We start from the raw sequence: 23,278 nt of genomic DNA on the forward strand, positions 1-23,278 counted from the left end.
ATACAAAATGGAGAAAAATGTTCGAAACTAACCCGCAAACGGTCTCGCTGACGTACATTCGTTTAATTTATTGTACAATTTGTCACCAGCCAGCCACCGCCCTGGGAAGGGAAGGTATATAGTTGAACTATAAAGTGGCCAAGATGGAAAAACATCGATACTCGGCGGCCGAGAAAATGCCGCTGAACTGCTTGGGCTTGGAAGAAAAATTAACCCTTAAAAATGGCTGCGGCAAAAAGACAGCAAAAATCCAAGTAAATTTGCTATTATTAGTGCATTTCGACGATCCATGAGGGTGGCATTTTTCATCCAGCCAGTGGCACCTGCTCTCCCTTTTTCGTTTGTCCATCCACAATGTCGCACGGCTGCTGATCGGAACAACCGGAGCAGAAATACTCTTATAATGATCTTCTAACTGCATCCCGTTGCTCCTCGTTCCGCTGGGATCTTCGAACTAGACCATCTGTTGATTCTTGCAAAGAATGGAGAGAAAAGCGCGGTCCATTTCTCGTGGCGCCAAATCCAATCCCGCGGAATCGCGTAAATCTAGGCATGAAAATTGTCACCCTCAATAATTAAGCATCATAATGCCGGTTGTGGTGCAGCTGTAACCAAAATGATCACCAACAGACTCCGAACCATCCGTCCGTCAGCATCCATGGGGGTATTGCCGTATAATAGTAGTTTGAATTGGCAGCGACAAGAATGGCGCAATAATTCGGTCGATATCCGCGGCCGCTCGACCGATCCCGAGAGCACCATTTCCATCTGCTCGTGCTAAAAATGAACCAACGCGATTGGAACACGGAGAGTTACCATCCATCCCCACAAATTGTCCTTTGAAAAAGTTGTTTTAATCTGAAGAATTGAACGGCAAAAAATGTTCAACGAACCTCCATTTTTTTCCTTCAACTCACACAAACGAGTACCAATCACCAGAAATTAACCAACAGGAAACGTCTCAATTTTGAGATCCTCCAGAGTTGCTTTTGGCGGATTGAAATCCGCGGTGCGCACGGCCACGCCACCGCTGCTGCAGAATGTTAATTAAGCTGGCTCATTTCCACGCATCAGGATATAGTATTTTAATTGCAGGAATGCTGCTGTTGGTCCACTACACCTGATGGGGTACCGACTTTTGAAGGAAATTATTCAAAATACATAGTTGGAAGCGGCGGCCGGCGGCGGCGTTTTCCCGGTAAAAATAAATCTCCACGAATTGGACGGTGAGAATGACGAAAATGAGGAAATTTGTTCCCGGCCGGCGGCCAGCCCTTAGTAAAGTATCGCAGCGTTACATCACTAGAATCGATATGAAATTACCTTTCTGGTGAATGTAAATTCATTACGAAAATCTTACGGGAATATAACCAAAATCCAATGCAAAGTTGAATTTAAGTGCAAGAAAATCTGAGAAATTGCAAGGCTAGAAGTAGGCGATGACTTTTGCTAATCGCACGCGTTTTTCTTTCCGTCCGCAAGAATTTTACAAAACAAAACAAAATATTTCAGTACGTAAAACAGTCGGAGATTAACCAGAAGTGGCTTAAAGTGAGTCTGGAAGGAAGTGCAGAAGTGTCCACCGAAAGTTCCGACAGTTTAGAGAGTTCCCTATAAAAAGAGTTGTAAATCGGTGGCTGCAGAAAAGGAGTGTTTACACATTGAATTTGAATTTTATTCTCGTGTTGAGATCTGGAGATGTTAGGGGAAGCGCTTGCTCTGAGGAGTGTGTGAATCTTTTGAAGTAGTTTTGTCCCTTGAAGATGTAATACAAGAATCAATAGTTAATAGGAGAAACCGGCTTTGGTGTTTTTTTTGGCCCTTATGCGGTGTACGCAAATGTAGTTTTCATGCGCTCGGCTTGCTACGATCGATTTTTTTCCTGCAATTCACCTGTAGCTATCCGAATGTTTATAAGGGGAAAATAAACCTAAAGCTCCTCGAAGTGTGGTCCCCTAATGTGAAGGATAAATGGATAATCACAGAAACATCGGTCAGATCATTCCTTGCCTTGAATTGCAAGAAACATAATATTCATTCACCATTATATACAAGTCGATAATTTACTAGAAAGGCTAAGGTGATAATTTTAAAGACGCATATATTTAAACCACACAGGTTCCTTTTTTTAAAACTCAAAGTCAAGTTGGTTTGGTTCAAAACAGCACTTCAATGGCAGCCTTCAACTTTGAATTTGACTGGGCAATCGCAAAACTAAGTTCTGATAGGCGTACTCAAAACTAAGTTCGACAGCCGATCTCAATTTTATCCTTTTTATTCGAGGCAGCCCGTGGCGTAGAAAATTTGTCAAATCTTCTTCAAGTCTTCTAATCCAGTGGACATAAGATCGAATCCGTACGCGCCTGTTCTCCATGTCAGGGGCGGCGTGCGAAGTGCAACAACGTCCTGGTGGTGTTCGGGACCCAAAACGGGGACATCACGACGGTCCTTCTGCGAGATAGTGGGGTTAGCTGCGGGCCTTGCGAGCCCGTGACTACAAAAAACATAAGCAACGAACAACGAACAACAAATTACGGATGGAAATCGGCAAAGACCCATGCGACGAAAAGGGACTAGCGATTGGAAACTTGGAACATGGAACTGCCGATTTCTAAACTTTATGAGCAGTATCCACGTGCTCTCCAACGAATTGAAGAGCCACAAATTCGACATCATAGCGCTGCAGGAGGTATGCTGGAAGGGCTAAAAGGGTACCCAGATGGTCGTGCCATTCACCAGAGCTGCGGCAACACACACGAGCTTGGGAAAGCTTTTATAGCGATGGGAAAGATGCAAAAGTGCGTGATCGGATGGTGGCCAATCAACTCACGAATGTGCCGGTTGAGAATCCAGGGCCGGTTCTTCAACATCAGCATCATCAACGTGCACAGCCCTCACCTCGGAAGTACCGGTGACGAAAAAGACGAATTTTACGCGCAGCTGGAGCGTGAATACGACCATTGCCCAAAACATGATATCAAGATCGTCATCGGGGATTTTAATGCTCAGGTCGGCCAGGAGAAGGAATTCAAACCGACAATTGGAAGATTCAGTGCGCACCAGCTGACCAACGAAAACGGCCTCAGACTTATAGATTTCGCCGCCTCCAAACGAATGGCCGTACGTAGTACCTTTTTCCAGCACCGCCTCCCACACAAGTACACCTGGAGATCACCGTACCAAACGCAATCACAGATCGACCACGTTTTGATCGACAGTCGGCACTTCTCGGACATCATCGACGTCAGATCCTGTCGAGGCGCCAACATCGAGTCAGACTACGCGCAATCGGTCGAAGCAGCGCTGCCGGCAGAGGGCGAGCTTGACGAAGCCCCTCTCGAGGACTGTTGGGATACCATCAAGACAGCCTTCAACAGTGCTGCGGAGAACGTCATCGGTTATGTGAGGCAAACTCGACGGAACGACTGGTTCGTCGAGGAGTGTAGGAGGGTGATGGACGAAGAGAATGCCGCGCGGGCGGCAGTAGTGCAAAGAGGCACCCGTCGAAATGTGGAAAATTACCGACAGCGGAAGAGGTAGCGAGTCCGAATTTTCCAGGAGAAAAAGCGCCGCCTGGAGGAGGAGGAGCTCCAGGAGCTGGAGAAGCTGCATCGTTCCCGAGAAACACGAAAGTTCTATCAGAAAATCAACGCATCCCGCAAAGGCTTCGTGCCGCACCAAGTCCCTACGCACCATCTCTTCATCGACTTCAAAGCCGCATACGACACGATCGACCGTAATGAGCTATGGAAAATCATGGACGAAAACGGCTTTTCCGGGAAGCTGACTAGACTGATCAAGGCGACGATGGATGGAACGCAGTGCTGTGTGCAGGTTTCGGGTGAATTGTCGAGTTCAATCGAATCGCGCAGGGGGCTTCGACAAGGTGATGGTCTATCCTGCATGATGTTCAATGTGGCGCTAGAAGGTGTTATTCGACGAGCGGTGGGCGAAATGCGGGGTACGATTTTCAACAGATCCAGTCAACTTATCTGCTTTGCCGATGACATTGATATAGTCGGCAGATCATCTGCGGCGGTGGAGGAGATCTACCGCAAACTGAAACGCGAAGCAGGAAGGATTGGGTTGATGATTAATAACCGACCGAACCCGCGTGTCCAGCAATAACAAGGTCACGATCGACGGCGACGAGCTGGAGATAGTCGAAGACTTTGTCTATCTCGGCTCACTGGTGACCGCAGACAATGACACCAGCCGTGAGATCCGGAGGCGAATTATTAGCGGAAGTCGTGCCTACTTTGGAAATCTGTATATGACGCTCATTAGACCGGTTGTTCTCTACGGGCACGAGACATGGATATTGCTCGAGGAGGACCTGCGTACACTCGGAGTATTCGAGCGACGAGTGTTAAGAACCATCTTTGGCGGCGTACAGGAGAACGGAGTGTGGAGGCGAAGGATGAACCACGAGCTCGCGCGACTCTACGGCGAATCCAGTATCCAGAAGGTGGTGAAAGCTGGCCGGATACGCACAACAACAATACAAGACGAGCGAGGGAGCGACAACCGAGGTGGAGGTGGTTAGACCAAATGGAGCGTGATCTGGCGAACATGGGGTGCCCGAGAAATTGGAGAACGGTTCCCATGGACCGAGTGAATTTTAGGAATTATGTTCGTCAAGTTATGTCGTGAGACGGAATACTATGTAAATGAAATAAAATCCCGGTCACGGCATACATAAATAGTGAACTTTCTGTGGGTTGGTGGTTTAAGCATTTGTGAGATGCTAGCCATCATATCTGCGAAAAATGTACGCTGAGAGTTTAGAAAGACTTGAAAGTCGAATGAAATTCCATTTTCCACACCTGTACCGATTACGCTATGGAACGTAATGGCTTGAGAAACAAGAATTTTCATGAATTGTTGACAGATGAATGAACCAGATGATCTAGATTCGGCGGGTTTCAGGGTACAATAAAACGAGTTCCTTCGTTATTCCAAATGTAAAGAAAAAAAAAACTGGGGACATAGTGCCTCGTCCAAAAATCGAATGAAAAATAAATTTCCCTGGGACTGTCGCAACTGCCGTGGAAGTTGATGACGACGACGTCCACGACGATGATGATGGCCGTCGCCGTCGTCGTTGTCGGGGTTGATATTTTTAGCCATGTTGCAAATCAAATTTGAAGAAAATCTTGTGGGTGATTCTCTAGCGCTAGACGCGATTACACCAACCGTCGTGATCATAAAAATGTGGATTTGTCCACTGATAGAGGCGATTAAATTAAATTTCCGAGAAAATTTTCTGAAAAAACTGAACGGAATTGTCAATGAATTCGAAACCCAACCTGCACGGTGGCGTCTGAATCATGCCATTTTTGTCATAATCTAATCTCGGAGTACAAATTTGTTCCTAGATTACCCACTCATTTTCCATTTGTCATCCCAGATTAGCCCCGGATGATAATGTTTGAGGACCGCACGAAATTGACGGGTCGCTAAGTCGCCAAACAATTCAAACAAAACCACTGCGAAAACTTTCTGGCTATATACCTACTCTGCTGAAGAGTTTAGCCAAACGGTCCAAATGTGGGGTGTCGGGTGACAAATTCGACTCAAATGGATGGGACATACATATGTTGCCTGTCAATTTGAATAAACGCTGACTAATGCGCGACTATGAAAAAAAAGTAGCTAACCCGAAGAACGTCGTTTACTTATGATACATTTACTGAAAAATTATTAATGTTGAGCTTGTCATTCACCTTTCCTTTCAAACTTCGCTTAAATATCTTTAAACTTGAAAAATTGATGAAAATCGCTTGATTTTTTTTTAATTGTCACGTCATTTTTTTTTTATTTTATAAGTATGTTATATGAACACATCAGGATCAGGCCCTGTAGGAGTCAAAATAATCAATTTTGAGTTAATTATACCAATCGGTTCTTCATATCTCAATCTACATTTGTGCAAAACTCAGATTTTTTATATTTTTTAAAGAAGTTTAAACCGATGGAATTCGGAAAATAGCCTTCGGATCCAGACCATTTTGTCCAGTTTCGTTTGAAAACTGACAAATTTTGGTCGAAAAACTGACCAATTTATGGTCTGGAAACGACCCGGTTGTCTGACAGCTCACTCGCAAAACCTTATCATCGTCAGGAGAGTTATGTCACCAGGGCATTGAGCTGGTCCGAATTTGGTTCCTTGACTGGTCTGTTTTCAAACCGACTCACGGGTTGAACGAACCAAATTCTGACCGGTATTTATCCGATTTTTTATTCCGGGAAATAGCCTTTGCACATAACTGGTGCATTCTTTACAGTTTTCCGCTACATAACGTATGCATTGAAAAATGGTCTTTTTTGCTATCTAAAAATGTACGCCGAGGGTCTTTAGATTTTTTTCAAAACAGAAAATTTGATTAATTTTTACGACTTAAAGGATGTCCACGATGAAACTGCCACACTATGAAATTGCTTTAACTTTTTAGCCGTTGGGTAGAATTTAATGAAAATGTGGGTAGATTTAATTTATAGTGTATTGTTTACATCCTGCAAGTTTTTAAGTCCGGGGATCAAAACTCGCGGAAATGTTGTCGAAAGAACAGCTCTTGCGTGATAAAATCTTGCGCATTCAACACGAGATCCAGGATCTCCGCATCATTCCATCGCTAAAACGTTGGGAATCGCGAATTCCACGGTGTCGCGAGTGATTAAGCGGTTCAAGGAACGATTGACCACCGATTGGAAGCCCAGAAGTGAAGGAAAAAGTATTCGGTACAACATCAAAAATAACAACCACGTAATAGGGGCCTTCAACCGAAACCCGAACGCCTCCGTTCGGGATGTGGCTAAGAAGATGAACCTAAGCCGAAGTTTTGTCCAGAAGGCCAAAACTAAGGCTGGGCTTCGAACGTTCAAGGTAAAAAAGGGCCCCTAATCACGATGAGAAGCAGAACAAGTCCGCCAAAACCCGTGCAAGGAAGTTGTACCTCAACATGCTGACGAATGCTGCATCATGGACGACGAAACATATGTGAAGGCCGACTTCAAACAGATCCCCGGCAACCTGTTTTTCACGGCCAAGGATAAGTTCAGCGTTCCGAAGCATGTCCGCACTCAGAAGATGTCCAAATTTGCGAATAAATTCCCGGTTTGGCAAGCCGGTCTGCACGTGTGGGAAGCCGAGTGAACCTTTCGTGACCCAGGACACGATGAACGGACATGAAAGAGTGCCTCCAGAAGCGGCTGCTTCCTCTCCTGAAGGCCCACAACGTCCCAACAATCTTCTGGTCGGATTTGGCCTATGCAGACAATAAGTTCAATTTCGTGCCGGAAATGTTCAACCCTCCCAACACTCCGGAGCTCCGCACCATCGAGAAGTACTGGGCGATTATGAAGCAGCACCTTCTTAAATGACCTCAGGTAGTGAAGATAGTCGAGGAACTGAAGAAAGTATGGGTTTACACGCAAAAAAACAGTAGGTTGTGCAGAATCTTATGGCCGGGTTTAAGGCCAAGGTGCGGGCATTTGCGTATGGACGGTAAATAAAATACGATTAAAATGGCAATCGGATGAAAACTCGAGTTTTGAGAATCAAATTTGTGTGTGGCAATTTCATCGTGGACGCCCTTTTAAAACACATGTATTTCTTCGGATTTCTAGAATTTTTATTTTCCGAGTAAGATTTGGTTAGATTTTTTTTTGTAAATAAAATAAAACCACATTTCAAAACTACATAACTCTGATATTTTTCAACGGAAAGTATAAAACAGCACACGAAAGCGCATTGAAATAAAATATTTAAAAAATGTAATGACGTTCAATACCCAAGTAACATTCAAAGTTTTATAGCATGCTACTAGATAAAGTTTTGGTTTTATAAGGGCTTGAGGAGTCCAATAAAACTATCGGTGTTACTTGGGTATAAACGTCAAATGGTCAAATGGGGTCTAAAAGTACCGTCTGCATCACCAAATATCATGCAAAAAATACCATTTCATAGCCTAATTTATGATGTAATTTTCATCTCAAGACTCCAAAGTGGGCCAGTTTCTCTTTTAGGAGTTATAAAAGAAATAATGACAATTTATCTTTTTTTTGCATCGAAAACAAACAGTGATCGAACAACTGTACTCACATATGCAGGTAGCGCGCGCTTCTAACAACATGCGAACAAAAGTACTTATTTACGCAGGTAAAAAAATTACGTGCTTTGTAAAATGTTTGAAAAATAACGTTGTAAAATAACAGACATGTAGCCTTGAAATATGGTTTATTTTATTTACAAACTTATTTAACCAAATCTCACTCAATAAATAAAATACTTAGAAATCTGAAAAAAACTACAGTGCTATAAATGAATCGAATATTCAATTTTGGGGGAGATCACGGCACAAATCTGTCAGAGAATTAAAAAAACGCACGAGAATTCTAAATATTTGCCTAAGCGAACTGTGTTTGCCACCTGAAATTCACCTAGGTTTGACCACTGACTACACTGATTGGACACTGTATTTTGATTTTTGGTTGCTTTTTTCTAGCCCAGTTGGAAAGTTAAATCAGACATTTGATTCTCAATTTTTCAGATCTCTAGCATGAGCACTTATCGTTTCACAGACATCAGACTTTGAAATTTTTTGAAAAATATACTTCAGATCCAATAATATACAAATCAATTTTTCTCCTATAAAAGAAATGCTACATCATTTTCCAATACATCGGTAAAAAGCATATTTTCTAGGCTTCGTTTTAATTTTGTTTTAAATTTTTCTGCGGTTAACAAGAATGAGCAAAAGTAAGTAATTTTATGATGTACACTAAGAGTTTAAACATTTTGGTCTCTAAGAAAAAAGCTCAGCGTTGCCCAATTTGTTTTTGTCTCTCAAACTTAGCTAAGCGTCTAATTCATTTTATGCAAGAAAAACTAGCTGCGTATACTTGCATCACTCTAATTTATGATATATGTAAATGAAATATTTGTTGTTTTTAACCATTTTGGAAAAATAGTATGTTTTATGTAAAGCATCGTTAAGCAAACATTGTTCGTAACGTGCAGGAAGATGATTTTAATTGATTGTGACCAAAATTTATGAGTCGCGGGTAACATTTGGCCCGAAAACGCCAAGCTTTGAAAAGCTTCAGTGTTATGAAAAAAAGAAAAACTCTTATCTTCAATTACTGTACTTAAAAAAAAACAAAGTAAGATCATATTTGTAAACTCAATCAAATAACTTTGTAGCTTTGGAGGCGGTAAAAAGTCGCTTCATTGGACATGAAAATCTGCGCGAATTAGTCAACGTATAAATTTATTCAAAAATTTGAATTTAAAGCCATAAATCACCAAAATACCAAAATAAGCTAAGTTTCGGACCTGATATTGGAATTTGACAACAGATTTCAAGATATTGGATATTGGATCGTGTGCTTTTCTATGCATTTAGAACTCAATCTTTCAACGTAAGCTAATTGCCAGAATTATTACAAATGGAATACCGCGTAATGCGCTCTGATGCCGAGATAAAATGAAAATAACATCAGGTTGGTCTGGAAGGCTTTCATTGAACAAATTTTAATAAAGTGATGTGACCTGAGTTTTTTTTTAAACTTGGTTTGTTGATGAAGGGTGCTGGCATATCGAGAAAGGTGGGAATTTTGGAAAATTGTTTTGAATGTCATCCCGCATACTAAAAAACCATATCTCAAACAGTCTCTACGATACATCTACGGTTTCAGAAATAGTGATTGTATCTGTAAACGTAGCTGTTCTCCTAAACTTTACTTCGCCAACGATAACAACGAAATATGAACGTTCATGTGAACACGTGCGATGGTATCTGAAAAGGTGATAGAATGATTTGAACGATTTCCTTCAATTTTTCTTTAATCGTAAAACTGAACTCTAACCGTAAAACAAACCGTCCATCCCTTCTGTCATACCTGTCATACTCACACGTCAAAATCAACGAAATACCCGGTCAGAGATGCCAATTGGTTTTGTACAAACTCAGTACACAATTATGAAAATAATTTAATTTTTTCTACTATCATATTATACTTAACGAATTTCAGCTCTTGATTTATGCCGATGACATAGTGCACGTGATGCGTGAAGCGCCGATGTGGTCTAGCGGATAGGCTGGCGCGAGTCTCGTTTTGGTATGCCAGGCGTACTGGGTTCGATTCCCGGTATCGGCTCGGCAAAAAAAACTTTTGGGTTCGAATCCCATAAGTGGCCGACATTCATCTGAATTTGAGGTCTTTCATTAGAAAAATTGCAGAATCTTTTGATACATTTTTTTTATTTTTCTTATAGTTGACTAAACCAATCTTTCATTTAACCATGCCAATCATTAATAATTTCTAAAAGTCATTAAGTCAGTAAGAAGGTCTAAAAGCATTCGATCTAAGCCAATAAATCGTTTTTAATTTTCACAATTTAGTCTTATAATGGTACAATTTTGAAAAATTGGTCTAGTTGGCATCACTGCCGAGTGCTGTCAACTCAAATAGAAGAAGAATACGAAAAAAACAAGATGTTTCGTTTTTCGCGTTCAACTCGTTCAACCTTTAAGTTCCAGCAGCAACAATCCGCGATGCCAGGTAAATTTTTGACGTTTTGGAGTTAGGACAAATGTATGGCCGTTTTCGAAAGCTTTCCAAAAGCTCCCTAACTAATCGAAACTCTTCTATGGAGGACATGGTGTCGCTAGTGTTTGCTTAATAACTCCCATTTCTCTTCGATTGTGGTCCGATGGACGGACAGACTTTTTGGACCCACCGGGGGACACCAGCGAAAAGGTAAATTTCATTAACATTAGAATTTATTCGAATGTACGAAAAAGGTTTCCTTTATTTTAGCAACTGGAGCTGGAGGAGCAATGTTATGCTGGGAGGAACAAAACTACGCTGGAAGGAACATCGAACGATGGATGGATTTACTGACCAGCAGCTACGCCAACGTCCCGCCCGTGTGTCGGAAATACCTTTTCCTGGTAGAGGAAAGGAAGGAAGTATTCCGGTAGCGCAGAAAAAATGAAAGCACCCATTCGCTGTGCCTGTGGCCGGATGGGATCGTTGTTGTCGATCTCTGACAACAACTCTGATATCCAATTCTTGATGGATGATTTTGTGAGTAAACTGAATGTATAAATATTTAATAAATAATTAAATTCAAACAAAAATATTTTCGTCAAAAGATCAGAAAACCCTGTGTAAAAATCTGCACATGTGTGCGTGCCACATTCACGTTAATACAAATAAGCGTAGGCATACCTTCGGAAGGTACGTTTTGTTAAATCGTTTCAGAACTTTCACAGCCAATGTTCAGTTACAAGAGAACTTTAAGAATAACTTTAAGAATAACGTTATCTCAATTGTTTGCAGAACAGTTCCTCCATACAATCGTCTTAACAGTTTTAAACAGTAACATTACTTAACGCCATATTCAACAGACCGTCGTTTTGGAATTCACAATAAGTGGAATGTTTTTTACGATGTCAGTTAATGTTTTCTGAACGTTTTTTTACGCTGTTCCAAATGATTGTATTACTATTGTAGTAACTGTTTGGTAACAGTATTTTTCTATTCGGGATGCCTTCACCAGGAAAGTGGAAAAAACGGATAATTTCGACACAAAACCAGGAAATTTGTTATTTTTTTTAAGTTTCCTAAAGTAATTCCTACTAAAAATGTAGGAAATTTTTGGGTTAAACTAAATGTGATAATTTTAAAGCTCTTCCAAAAGCATAGAATTTGTTTACCCTACAATAAAACGATTTTCATATTTTTCATTATTATTTTTGAAAGTTTACTGATGTTTAATCGCAGACGTGTGAATGAAATGATTTGAAGGAAATACGGCTTTAAATCATTCAGCCTTAATTTGAACATAAAAACATATCAGAACATTATTCACATGTTTGGATGGAAAAATTCTTACTCAAAGACTTCTATCCTGCAGTTTTTAATATAATGATATTTATATTGCAAAGAAAACAAATTTTGTGGAGATTTTCCAAGTTTTCAAAAATCAGTCAATATGAAAGAAAAATAATATCTGGTGAGAAAACGATCATTTTGTAAGGGCGAAAGGAAGACGAGGGGTGGCGGGGGTAATAAGTTCTCCATATTTATAGGTACTCTTTTCAATATCCTTCTACACAACGTTTACATCCTTTTTTTAGTACAACAACCAGCAAATGTATAATATTCACTGCGAAAAAATGTTGATGAAAAGAAAATTGTCGTAGTTTGTATATCTAATAGTTTAAAATTGTCACTTAAAAAGCTCTTTAAAGAATTTCTCGATATAAATGTCATTGTACTAATGAAAATAATATACAATAATACAAAATGTAGAATAAAATTCTTCAAGTTATCTTCCTTGTTTCGAGACTACTGAATATCAGCGCTGGGTTCAAAACAAATTTTAATGATTCTCATTTTGCAACTATACGTTTGAAAAAGGAAACATTTTATATGCGTGTTCGTTTATTATTGCTATGAATTTAAAACTGATTGAACAACTCTGATTTTGTATTATTTATTTGAAATATTTCACTTTTCACAGATGTGGCCAATAAACTCATTAACAAACATAACTAACAGTTATTATATTTTTCATTGGGGTATTTTACTGAATCGTGATTTGGAAATTTCGTATTGTATCGTATAAAAAATTAACACTCTAAATATAAATTTAGTTGAAAATCAGATTATCAAAATCAGTTTCTGAAGTATGAAGTTTCTGGAAATTAATTTAAATTAATTTGCTCTTGAATTTCAAGTTATCATACACAATTTTCAATTTTCATTGTACTGAAACGAATGAAATCGTTACAAATGTACAACAAATAAATTATGAAGAAAGTGTTTTTTTCATGAAGGTACATACACATTATTCCAATTATTTTAAATTACTTTAAATTATAATAAAAATCATGAAATGAAAGATTAATTCTTATAGTTAATACTATTCTTTAGTGAGGGTCTTAATGAACTGCAATCGAAATAGCAAAACTTTCAAAGCAGCGTTAGTCAAAAATCACTATAAGATCTTCCGAATAGCTTGATAGATTGCCTTGTAGCCGAAAAAATAGTCGACTGATAACGGAATAGTATCAATTCACAAGGGCAAAATTAAACTTTCTGAAAAAAAAAATTGCGTTTTAAATTCGGTTTTTTTTGTCAGATACTGTTTATCACTTCTATTTTTGTGGCGATGAGTTATTTTAAAAACTAATCAGTTAAGAGTTGAATCGATCAACCTCCATGAACAACAAAAAATTTATTTTGAATCTATTTATTATCTTTTATTCATTCAACGATACAGATTATAGGGAAGAATACCACAAAGTATCGAATTCCCGGAAAAAAACGATACAGATTTTGTCTGGATAATCTGGATTCGAAGATACAGCGAATTGAAAGTTAAATTTACCATTATCTTTCTGAAAATTGAAGAGATAACATAATAACTATTTCTAACATCACAAACGGAAGTTTGTTTAGTATTTGGCACTGAATTTTTCTATCTATTTCACAACGTTGGTGAAGGCTGAAAAGCATCTTCGCTTGTGCATTAAAAAATATTCAAGATTGATTTTGGTTTAAAACGTTTTCAAAACTTTTGTTATTTTTTGCCCAGAACTCACCGTAAACTAACCACAGTCTTCAGCAAAGTTGATCATTAAGTTAAAAACTTTATTTTCTAAATCTTTTTGAAATTTTACACTCTTGCTGAAAAGTTCATGGATGTCAGTGATTTTTGTCCTTGTATTTTCAAAATTTATACTGGAAACAAAAGCTGATAGAAAAACACAAATTTGTATTCAGTGTTCCTTAAAAGTCGAAATCAGTTTTCAAATTCTTCACACTTCGGAAAATGTGAACTTTGTTTCCTAGTGTTATATTTAATTGTGAATAAAGATTTTGAGATCTAGATATGAATTTAAATCTCTATCGCAAAATACAAATTCCTTCATATTGAAACAGCTTTTATAAATACTTTTTAATCCTTCAAAAACTCAAAGAGTACGCTAAAGTTACAAACATACATTTCATTTGAATTTATGATTGCTGGAATCTGTTGTGTTTTAACCCATCAACTTGAAATTAGAAATTATTTTATATTCGATTTCTGTTTGACAGTACTTGCATTTTTATTCACGGTCATCCATAATATGACTGTTGATGTGATAGATTTTAAACAGAATTAAATTAAATTAGATCTAAAATTTAAATTTTTATTGTTGAAAAAGCGGCGATTCCATTCTGAGACTAAAAATTTTTAAATAATTATTTCGAATTTCATATTTAATATAGGTTAACTTGAAGTTTCATAATTCATATTTGAAATAAATTCGTGCAAGAGAATCTTTACTGTGTTTCAGAACTTCAATTCATATTTTGCAATCTTATCATGAATTTCTGAAATAGATTTCGGAATGAATTCAGCTTTACTCTTTAGACATCTGATGTAACTTTGTAAAGTTGAAAAGGTCTTCATAAACCAAAAAAAAAAAAACAAAAGAAAAAATAAAATATTTAAAATTCTAATTTATACTTCAATTTCGGATACGTATAAACTTTCTATTTTGAAAGTAAATTTTTATTAGAATATTTTTCCTGATTCTAAATTGATGATTTTCCTTGGATTTTGAAAATATTTTGGAATACAAAAAAAATTCTTATGAAGAACCTTCGGTTGCCCGAAACTTCATTAAAAAAAGATTTCATGCAGCATCAACACTTTTTGCATATTTAGATTGAATTTGTTTTGTGAAATATTGGTGACTTTGTTAAAAAGAAAGATTCGAAAGTTAGACTGTCATTTGAAGTCATACGTTTCTTAAGTGCCTACTGGAAAAAAAATCTCTCACATTGGTCACTTCTTAGAACGAACAATATCAGTTAATCCATTAAACATGGTACCATATGGTAAATATTCTGAAAATAAAGTAAATTGCAAATCATATTATTCCGTAGGAATATAGTTTAAGGATTCTTTAAGTTTTTTCTATCAGCGAGAATAAAAAAGAAACTGCAAGGTGAAGGCAATAAATGTATGACGTCAGCAAAAAAATATTTCTATAAAAAAAAATAATATGAAGAATTTCGAAGCTCAGAATTTGAAGCAATTAAAAAGATTATTACCATTTGCTCATGTAAATTCAGACATATGAAGGAAATAAATGACAAATCAAAAAGTTGTGCCTACATTTCATTAACTAGCTCAAATGTATAGTAGATAAATGGTCAGAAAATTCAAAGTCAACACTCTAAGTAACTATTTTTTCAATCTTGACCCTTTAAGTGATAGATAAACTTTTTTGCAGAATGAACATTTCCACAATTTTGAAAATTTAAAAGCACATCTATTAGGAAAAGTTTTAGGTTTCTATACAATTTCGAGCATTTGCGGATATCTTGTAACCAGGGCTAGAAGCGACCATGCGGTAAAAAAGTAGGGCAAAATAGTTGCTTTGAAGTAAAATTAGGGTGAAATGAGTGACCAGATCAAGACGAAAACAAACTAAAAAATAACATTAAAAACTAAAACCAAACGCTTTAAAGACTATTTTGTTAAATGAAAAACGTTTTTCGGAAGGCTCTTGTCCACCCTTGTAGAAAAGCAATATGTTGGACAAAAGAGGAACATTTTAAATGAGCTTAAATAATTTAAGAATTGCGACCGCAGAATTCTAAAGTTCTAAAGAAACAATAGGAGGGAACCAAAAGATCGTACTGTAAAGACAACTAAGCCCGAAAAGAACTTCGAGTTTATCCATTTTCTTTGAAAAAAAAACCCACAAATTTTGAAAATTCATTCTATAGTGTTACACCATCAGAATTTTTTCAATGTCATTAAAAGAGTTGAAAAAGTCTAAAACTATATTGAAAAAAGTTAACAATTCGAAATAAGTTTACAGGAACAAAAATTTTCAACAAAATTGTTATATGTGAGAGATCTACAAATGCAAATAAAAAACCAACACATGTTTAACGAAAAGTTTAAAGAATTTACTTGAAATTGAGTGAAGACTTACATGTATAGAAATTTCATTTCATAAAAGAGTAATGAAATTAAAAATTTGGAGGTCCTCATGAACAATTGACAAAACAGTGATAGAGGATTGAAAAAAGATAAAGTACAAAATGTCGACAGAAGATTGATTAAAGAAGCTTAGCGAAGAAATTGACTTAGAATGACAATAACACAAGAAGGCTAAATAATTTTAAGAGACTAATATGGTAGAATATAATTTTTTAAATTTAAAACTAACTCAAAGAGAATTTACTTACAAAAATGGAACATTTCCAAAGAGATTCACTTCAGACTTTATTGCATGATTCACATACCAATCATTAGAAAAATTTACTAGAAAAAAAAAGATGTTCAAAAAGGAAGGAATTTTAAACAAATATTCATAAATCATTTAACACGACAATTTCTTTAAAAAATTAACAGATCCAAGAAACACCTATTGGAATATTGTAGAAAATATACCTCTAAAAAGGTACAAAAATTACTGAAAGTTATCGAAAACTTCAAAAAGGGTTTGAAATCTATGTATATCTACCAATCTTTCAAATGATTCGAAAATGTCTAGAGATAAGGGAACTTAGAAATTAAATATCTGATATTTTCGATTCAATTGAGTCACTTTTTACAAGTTTAACTTCCATTTAATACAACCAAGTGTATTGAAAGCATGGAATGTTTCCTACCATGTGATTTAGTGCACTGTTTCAATGTATCGGACCAACTTCATTCTCATTGCAGAAGAGTGTATGATCTTTTGAAAATTTTATGCAAAGGGGAAATTTGAAGAAATTTTTTATGATCTAAAAAGTATTTTCTCTAATTAAATGTCTGGACTAAATTGTTCACCAGAAGATCCATTTTTAGAGAACTGCGACTTTTTTTCCTCAATTAGATAAAGAACATTTTCGCTTTGAAAGTCTTTAAATCTATAACTTTTATTCATTTGCATAAATTAATTCTTAAAAACTGTTAAACTTTAATTCAATTATATTGTGAAATAATTTTTTAAATTTTAATATCCTATTAATTGAAATAGTTTTTTAAAATATGAAGAATTGATTTTCATATGTAGTTTCAAATTTTGTTCCTCAAATTCAAAGCTCAATGAATCTTGTACATTTCAACCATCGGGACCTTTTTTCACTTAGAGGAAAATATAACAAAAATTGAACACCATAGCAACTTATACTTTTGCACGCAAAAAAAATTGAAGCAGGCTAAAAATGCTTGGTAGATAATAAAATTTCTATATATTTTTTTACGTGTCATTAGAACACGTGGAGTAATTTTTGAATGCTAGCGCCCCATCACAACCAGTGTATTAATCACTTACTAAGCAGTTAAGACACGAACCTTTGGTTGATGGGAATGTGGTTCAGAGTTTGTTTTGTTTTGGTGTTATTTTTATGGTCATTTGGTGAAAATTTTTGTATATTGAAAAAAAAATAAGGTGATTTTTCATGAAATAGCCCGTATAGTAAAAATGGCTAAAACCCTATCAAATGGTTCAAATTTAAGAAAAAAATAACATGGGAATAGTGCGAGGACCTAGGAAATTGCATATTCATTAAAATGAGAAATGTTTATAATTTTTGCTCCTAGATGTATGCAGCAACATTGTCCGTCTTTTGGTTATAAATGTTTATGAAAAAAAAAAACTTTGAAAAAATCAGTTTAGTCCTAACAAAAATTACTCTTATTAATGTTTATGCCTTCTGTGCTAAATGGCACCATAACAATAATTTTGAAGATGTTGAGGTACGTAAAAACCACAGTTATTCAAAAATGAATGAAAAAAGTGATCAAAGTTCCCCCAGTTTACGGTACCACTTGTCGTAAAACAATATAACGTTTTTAAAATGAGTAGAAAAAGTTTAAAAAAATAAGCTCAGATGTAAGGAAATTATATAAAAAATAGTGACTTTAGGGACCAAATTTCAAAAAAAGTAACTCGTGAGTGACCAGCCTGAAAAAAGTGACAAAGTTGCTAAAAAGTGACCAACTTCTAGCCCTGTGTAACGGGTTTTTGCAACTTTAGGGGGGGGGGGGGGGGGGTGGGAGGGGGTGATCACCCCGATAATCCCCCTCCCCCCATAGGACCGCACCTGGTTCAACCCATCACGGTTCAATATCTAGCCTTAGAATAAAATTCTTTGAAAAGAAAAATTAGTGTGTACTCACCAGTAACCGTTCCTCCGGTTTGAGGCAAGTGTAACCGTTCGAGCTTAAAGTCCCGAAGCTGTTTATTGCTGCTGCTTGCGGCGGTAGTACTAGAGGCACTAGTACTTGTGACACTTTCTGACACTATTTCCGCCGAACTGTCGACAACACTGCTGCTGCTGCCGCTATATCCGTTTCCGTTCAGCACCTGGTGCTGCTTGTGATTCTGATGGTGATTACCGTTCGTCAAACCGTTTTCGTGGTTGCCGTTCACTTGGCGTTCCCGAATCTGAAAATGAAATCGCGGTACTAGATTATCGAGTGGGATCCGAATTATATTCAAAATCAACTTACCAAGAACTCCTCGCTGGATGTTTTGTGGTGGAACTGTTTCGATTTGGACACCGAAGAAACCTGTTCCGAAACGTACGATTCCTGGTGCTGATAAATTTGCTGGTTTTCGGAAATGCCGGCGGATGATGTTTTCGAAGTGACAGTCGAGCTAGTACTACTGCTGATTTGTTGGTTCTGTTCCTGCTGATGTTGTAGCTGCTGCCCCTGGATGTCGCTGCTAGTGACGCTTTCAACGGCCTGAAATTGTAAACAGAAATCGGAAGTTGAGTGGAGCTGTTTAACATTCATGCATATTGCATATTCGTTATACAATTATTTTTTTTCGAGGGGGGAAATTGTTTTTCAAACCACCAAATATCGCGTTCGAGAGCGTCAGTTTTTGGAATCGAAACTTTCGAGTGGGTGTTGCGATTTTCCACTTCACGCAAGTGTAAAGCACCGTAGCAGCATCGAATCGAATGATTTCCATCGTCAAACGAGGAGTGATCCAAATCCGTTTTATGGTTATTGGAAAGCAATTTGGAGCAATTTTTTTTTGTCCACAGTTGGTGTTTGAGATGTGAATCAGAAACCGGAAATCTCGAATCATGATTAAAAAGGTCATTTGAAAACCGGAATCACAAATCTGATGCTGAGATTTAAATTGAAATCTTTAATCTGAAATTAAAATTCAAAGCATAATCTAATTATGAATCTGAAATCTGAATCTGAAATCTGAATCTAATTATGAATCTGAAATCTGAATCTGAAATCTGAATCTGAAATCTGAATCTGAAATCTGAATCTGAAATCTGAATCTGAAATCTGAATCTGAAATCTGAATCTGAAATCTGAATCTGAAATCTGAATCTGAAATCTGAATCTGAAATCTGAATCTGAAATCTGAATCTGAAATCTGAATCTGAAATCTGAATCTGAAATCTGAATCTGAAATCTGAATCTGAAATCTGAATCTGAAATCTGAATCTGAAAACTGAATCTGAAATCTGAATCTGAAATCTGAATCTGAAATCTGAATCTGAAATCTGAATCTGAAATCTGAATCTGAAATCTGAATCTGAAATCTGAATCTGAAATCTGAATCTGAAATCTGAATCTGAAATCTGAATCTGAAATCTGAATCTGAAATCTGAATCTTAAATCTGAATCTGAAATCTGAATCTGAAATCTGAATCTGAAATCTGAATCTGAAATTTGAATCTGAAATCTAATAAAATTCATAGCAGACGTGCTTCTTTAGTTTTTCATTTGTCTTTCTTTTCTATATCCTTGCACAATGAAAGCCAGTGTTGGAAGAGAAGAAGGTTAACTCTTTAGAGCTAAGAAACCAAAACTGAATCCAAATGTCGGCTCTTCTGTCAACTGTGACGCTCTAATTAGCACGGCATACAATGCGCCGCATTAAGTGGCAATTGTGTGTGTTCATCAGAAAATGGCACGCGCTCTCTTTAATCCATCGCTGTTAAATTTAACTTGCAGAAAATGGTGACAATTACCGAATTAATTAGCAGATTAGTTCGTCTAGCTTGGTTGGCGCCATTTCAAGAGAGATGTCATGCACATGTTAACATTTACCGAGCTACTGAAAGTCACTTTCATGAGAAAGAACACTGTGTGTCGTTGAAGTGCGGCACGGCCAGAGAAAAGAAAGACAGATGGGACAGATTGATTTGTTCCTACTTCAATGCAGACGGATCACCTGGATCAATCAAAAGTGGATGGTGTCCGTTTTCCTACTTAGATGCGACCGTCACATCTCCCCCAATCATATGGATATGTCGACATCTGCCAGCAGATTGACTGACATGTGTCAATTGCCTGTCGACAAACTCGAAAAGGTAACGAAATCAAAATTTGTATCTACATTCAGGCGTTTTCCCCAAGTTAAGAGAGAAAAAAAATAAGAGAAAACATCAATTTTTCACGAATATGTTCGGTGTCACAGTCGGCTTTGGAGAGAAAAAAAAAGGGAAACAACCCCAACACGGATCGGTTACGAAAATAAATCTTCAACACGAGCCAGCAGAAAAAAATAGCCAATTGGGGGATTTGTTTTTGCGTCTCTTAGAATGGAGGTCTTCCATTTTTTTTATAACGAATCGGAACATCACATAGGCAAAGCACCTGTCATGAAGTTGTTAAGACGCTGCGTTCAAGAACTAAAAAAAAGGAAAGGTATTCAAAATTCTAGAAGTTCCGAAATTGAAACAATCATGTCATATTTTTGATCTCTGGAATCCAGTTCTCAGCTTAAAATCAAACAAACTCAAATTAGATCGTCACTATGGAAGCAAGCGCTCTATTTCTTTATATCAAAAGTCCAAAATAAAAGTGGCAAAGTGGACCTTTAGAAGAAGATCAAAAACATAAAATTTGGTTGCTCAATTCCCCAAGCAGAGGAAAACTGAGTAGGCAGGCAGTTGTGTTGTGATGGTTGGTCCTTCCCAGCCGATGAGAAGTAAAAGTATAAACATGTTGTCTTTTGACGTGTGTCTTATTTGTTGGGGTTGTTTTTAAACTTTGAACGTTTTTCCTGTTTTGTTTTTGTTTATAACGTCAAAGACTCAAAAGTTGAATCTAAGAGCCGCGGTTTGGGTCGTTTGTTACTCTGATGTGCGAAGATCATTTTCAGAGGTTGAAACCGGACATTTCCTGGGATATCTAACGATTCGATGATGTTGTCTTCACACTAAGATTTTCATTCGATTTCCAGGAAAAAAATTGCAATCCAAATTTATGATGGAAACAACCAATCAGTTTTCTAATTGCTGAACTTTCCAGCAATTGGTCTAGTTTGCTGGAAAATCAGCAATCGAGTTGTCAAATTGGAGCCTGTTTGTTTTTGCATGGTGAAGGAAGGTGAAATTGCATTTTACGAATTTTGGTTAGATAAATACAATTATTTTTATTTTGCTCAATATTCTAGCAACCAGACATCAATTCAAGGGTGAGTTTTTAATGGAGAGGTAGATATTTCATGAAAGATGCTAATCAAATCTCGTGTTCAAAGCTGCCACTCCAGAGCCGGTGTTGGAATATTGAAAAAAAAACATGGTCATTTTCGGGATCATTTTACATAATTGAAAAAAAGGTATAAAATAATTGTTATTTATTGCTTATTACATTAGACTGAGTCGATTTGGGGTTATTTTTAATTTCTCAAACCCTGAGCTCTTAAAAGTTTCGATTCGGTTCAAAACTCATCCATCTTTTTTTGCAGAATTTTTAGGTAAGGTAAGTACAGATTTGAAAGTTTTCGCTGAAAATGGGATGCAGAATAAACATTAAAAATATTGAGGAAAATAAGCAAAATTTTGGGTAAGAACGGTATGAAAAACTAAGATGAAGATTAATTGAAAAATCCAAAAAAAATTGTTTTATAAAGAAATAAATAAAATTTTTATATAAAAAAAAAAACTATATAGAAATTGAATTGAGCAACACAGCAAGAAAAATGAAATAAAATAATCCTCTATGGCAACGTTTTAGATTTTGTGCAACAAAATGACAAAACAAACAAAACTAAGTCAGTCATTGATCTATAGGGAAGTAAAGTAGGCGTGTGCCTAGACAGACGTGTTTTTTCCATCTGCCAAATTCAAACTTGTAAAAAATTGAAATTTTAGTTGGAAATTCGATGATTCATCGAACCATCGTTTCCAATTGCTTCACATAAAGTCTTATCAGGTGTTTTTTTAATTGTTATTGATCGCTACACAATTTACCAATGGAAGTTTCCTCGAAAAGCAGTTTTTCCCCTAGGATTCAGGGTTCCGGAGGATTGGAAAGTCTTGATTTATTCGAAGACGGCAAGCGGGATGATGATGAAGCTATCTGCAAGAACAGCTGCTGTTCAATCGGCAGGAGGCACATGGAAAATACGAGTCCAAGGATGTTTGAGTTTCGAATTGTCGAGAATGCAAAGCTAAGTATTCAGTTCTTCTCTTTAAATTTACTTTCATTTTCAAAATTTTACCGAACGACTCAGTATTATTTGGAAAATAATTCATTTTATGCTGATGTTTTAAAGCATAAAAGATTGAAACGTAATTTTGGAAGATATCTTTTTTTATCGGACTGTGTAAAATTGATAAACCAACTTAAAAAATGATTATTCTAATCAAGACAAGCAAAGTTGTAGTAAAATAAGTTAATAAATGAATAAATATTACAAGTTTGATACTTGGAATTCTCGTGTACTTGGAAACACCTCGACCTAAAAACCAACTTGAACATAACCTCAACTTCATACTGTCTAAAAATTCTTAGACCATGCACCGAATTGCGAAAATAATGCGATAGAAGTCCCTCGTTTGACGGATTTCCCGGCTGCACGTTGTGCTGCAAAACTATGCAATCCAATGTGGGCGTCATTGCTTGATTGATGATGGAGCCATTCCTGGGTAAACCGAATCGGCGCGTATAAAACTAGGTCGGCATCTAGAACAACGTGGTGCCAGGGCAGGCCGACTAACAACAGGAATTTAGCGCGGAGAACGACATTGGTCATGTTCCATTTTGCTTCGTCCGGATGGTTTTCAGCTAGGGATGATCAAAATTGAAGAATTTGTAATTTTTGTCACTTTAGTCATTTTTGTCATTTTTGTAATTATTTTCATTATTTTCATTTTTGTTAATTTTATCACTTCTATCATTTTTGTCTTTTTTATCATTTTTGTCATTTTTGTCATTTTTGTCATTTTTGTCATTTTTGTCATTTTTGTCATTTTTGTCATTTTTGTTATTTTTGTC

General features: G+C 36.7%; 1 protein-coding gene across 1 annotated transcript in view; it reads right to left on the reverse strand.

Moving 5' to 3' along the window:
* The window catches only part of LOC129744113 (filamin-A), a 108,365-nt gene extending 89,603 nt beyond the window's left edge, over positions 1–18,762 (reverse strand). The window contains exons 1-2 of the mRNA XM_055736512.1: positions 18,527–18,762; positions 18,194–18,461 (exon numbers count right to left, since the gene is read on the reverse strand). The gene's annotated coding sequence lies outside the window, so the exon portion shown is untranslated. The remainder of the gene's footprint in view (positions 1–18,193; positions 18,462–18,526) is intronic.
* Positions 18,763–23,278: the final 4,516 nt, after the last annotated feature.

Source organism: Uranotaenia lowii, chromosome 1 (assembly GCF_029784155.1).
Source record: "Uranotaenia lowii strain MFRU-FL chromosome 1, ASM2978415v1, whole genome shotgun sequence".
NCBI classification, from domain to species: domain Eukaryota; kingdom Metazoa; phylum Arthropoda; class Insecta; order Diptera; family Culicidae; genus Uranotaenia; species Uranotaenia lowii.